This window comes from Denticeps clupeoides, chromosome 1, assembly GCF_900700375.1.
Source record: "Denticeps clupeoides chromosome 1, fDenClu1.1, whole genome shotgun sequence".
Lineage (NCBI taxonomy): Eukaryota > Metazoa > Chordata > Actinopteri > Clupeiformes > Denticipitidae > Denticeps > Denticeps clupeoides.
The window spans coordinates 41930087-41932741 of NC_041707.1; the positions used below are offsets into that span (position 1 = coordinate 41930087).

A 2655-nucleotide genomic window follows, 5' to 3' on the forward strand; every position below is an offset into this window, starting at 1 on the left:
AAAATGAAATAGGACAAATATAGTGAATAGATGATTCTAAAATCCGATAGTCAAGCGTTAAGCACTATTTAAAGAAACCCTGCGACAGTTATGATGGTTTTTCCAGTAGTGTTAACATCAACCATTTTGATAACATTAAGTCTTCCATTACTCTTCTTAGTTAAAGTTATGCTTTGTTTATACTTAAAAAATAAGTCTCAATAATAAAAGTGTATTGTGAATAAAAATTTGCGTGCTATAACTTATTGAAAAAATAATTCATTAATTCAACGAAATGTAAATATTTCTCTTGTCCAGCTGTCAAGTCAAATCCTTGTCCCGATGTCTCCTGTGGCAGCCACCGTAGACTCTATTCAGTGTAAAGTCTGTATAACCTGACTTACTCACAGTCATGAAAAAGACATCAACGGCTTTTCACTTTTAAGATAAAAGTTATGTGTTGGAGGTTTGTTCTGTTTGTGAAATTTAAACACTTCTTGTGGATTCTTTAATAACTTATTGAAGTTCACTTTCGAGCCAATAAGAATCAAATGTGGGGAAGTCAGTTCTAAATCAAGGTTTCTGATATAAAGGTTGAGCAATTGTATCTGAAACAAGTCCCGTTGACCCTCTTATTAAGGATAATTAGGCAGTATTAATAGTTCAGATCCAAAAGTCCACTCGATTTGCCAGTTGATGTCCATGTTGGTCCAATCTTTTACATTTTGCCGATTCCCTCTTCTAAAAATCGACTTAATACGTTATTCCCCGTGTGGGGTACGTATCGAATGGTAAACTGATAAGATCAAATACTAACCTTGATCTTAGCCAAAAGTCCGAGAAGTGGGCGGCGTTGAGGTTCCAGGAGAGTTCGTCTGTCATGTGCACGTCCAGGAACTTCTCAACAGTAGAACCATCATTGTGCAGTGCGGTGGGGACAGTCATTGACAGTCAGGTTGTTGCCTTGGCTCCAGTGTAAGTGAAGTGATTGTCATTGTGATGCACAGCCACACCACACGGTGACACGGCGGGACACAGTTGACTTCTCTGGCACTGGGATGATCTTGGTTGTTTTGAGGAAGGCAGGTACCACCGTCATCTCATATCTCACTGCTGCTATTGACTATCCTGGCAATGTGCAGTTTACTGACCAAAGCCCTTCCCCACTTATTCATTATATTTATGATGCTCTTGTATGTAATGATGGGTCTGTACACTTGGGTGAGAAGTATTTTTATGATCCTCAATGTTAAAATTAAGGATAATTATGGGTAACAACCAGTTCAGGTCCAAAGGTTCACTGGATTTGCCAGTGAGCGTGATTTTCACACTGTAAGTGTGGGAAAAAAAGTGAAAAACACTCGGACCAACATGGACCTCACTGGCTTTTCTCTCTTTATTAATATAATAAATATAAATATAAAGAGAGAAAAGCCAGTGATATCCATGTTGGTCCGAGTGTTTTTCATTACTGTAGTTACCCCTACAGTAATGAAAAACACTCGGACCAACATGATGTAAATCAGGGCCACTTTTGCTCCACATCTGGTCTTGTCCGCATGAGGCCACCATGGACCCTTCGGAATAAATTAACTGGGACACCGTTAGGCAGACCACAGGAAGCTGGGTCCACCTTATTTGGTCCAAAGGATCCATGGTTGCCCCATGTTGCAAGACCAGATGGTATAAAAATTCTGGTGGACCCTGATTTCCTGTATCTGCTCAAATAATAAAAAGTGTTGGTTATGGTATCATCAATACTGACCCTGTTTTTGTTACTTACCATCAATCTATACAAAATCTTGCATAGCACACCAGTAACAGGTAACCCAAGACGGCGTGTTCGGACATCCACCTGGTTCGAAGAGCATCTCCACAACATCAACACACGATCAAGTGTGCAGAGTTCAGGAGAGCGCAGCGAAATCTTCCTCATGCCGATTTATACGAAGGGTTACCAATTGGTTAGCGGCCATTAATTACAGGTGTGGAGTTACGTTTGCGGGACAGACTGTTAACCACGACCGTACATTTCTTATAAAATTTTTTAAATCTTAATTACATTTTCTACAACCAGATCAAGCTAGGTTGAATTACCATTGTCTAAAAGTTATCTACTAATACCTGTTTTGTAATAATTTGATGAAATCTTAATTTCTAAAAATAAATGAATACTAAGTTATTTTTCAGATTTGATGTTTGTTGATTTAGCGTTTATTGTACTAATAACCACAGAGTACTGTGAATGAAAAACACTAATGGGGAATTTTTTATTAATAAGATAGTGAATAATATCGCAATTGGAACAATTAAAACCAGTGGCGGAGGCATTTTTATTTAAGGTACTTTCATCCACACATTTATTTATAATATTTAGTATTATTTTCTTAATTATACAATTTTTGTTATTTTGAATTACTGTTTCACTTTATCAATTAACCTTTTAGACCAGTCCAAAATGCTTTGTTAGATTGAGACTTACTTTTGAACTTAGCACTTTGAAATGATATTATTCATATTAAGAAATTTAATTTTGTGTGGTGGGTAAAAAAGGAACTGCGATAATATAAATAACTTCAGTTAATTTCTTGTCAACCTTAAAGAAATGTAATTTCTTTTAGAACTTTACAAGGCATGGACTACCTGCTTGGACTACCTGCTTTTAGAACTTTACAA

At 36.8% G+C, this 2655-nt stretch overlaps 1 pseudogene; it reads right to left on the reverse strand.

The window, feature by feature from the left end:
* Positions 1-697: 697 nt before the first annotated feature.
* Positions 698-827, reverse strand: LOC114802798 (uncharacterized; annotated as a pseudogene).
* Between the last annotated feature and the right edge of the window lie 1828 nt (positions 828-2655).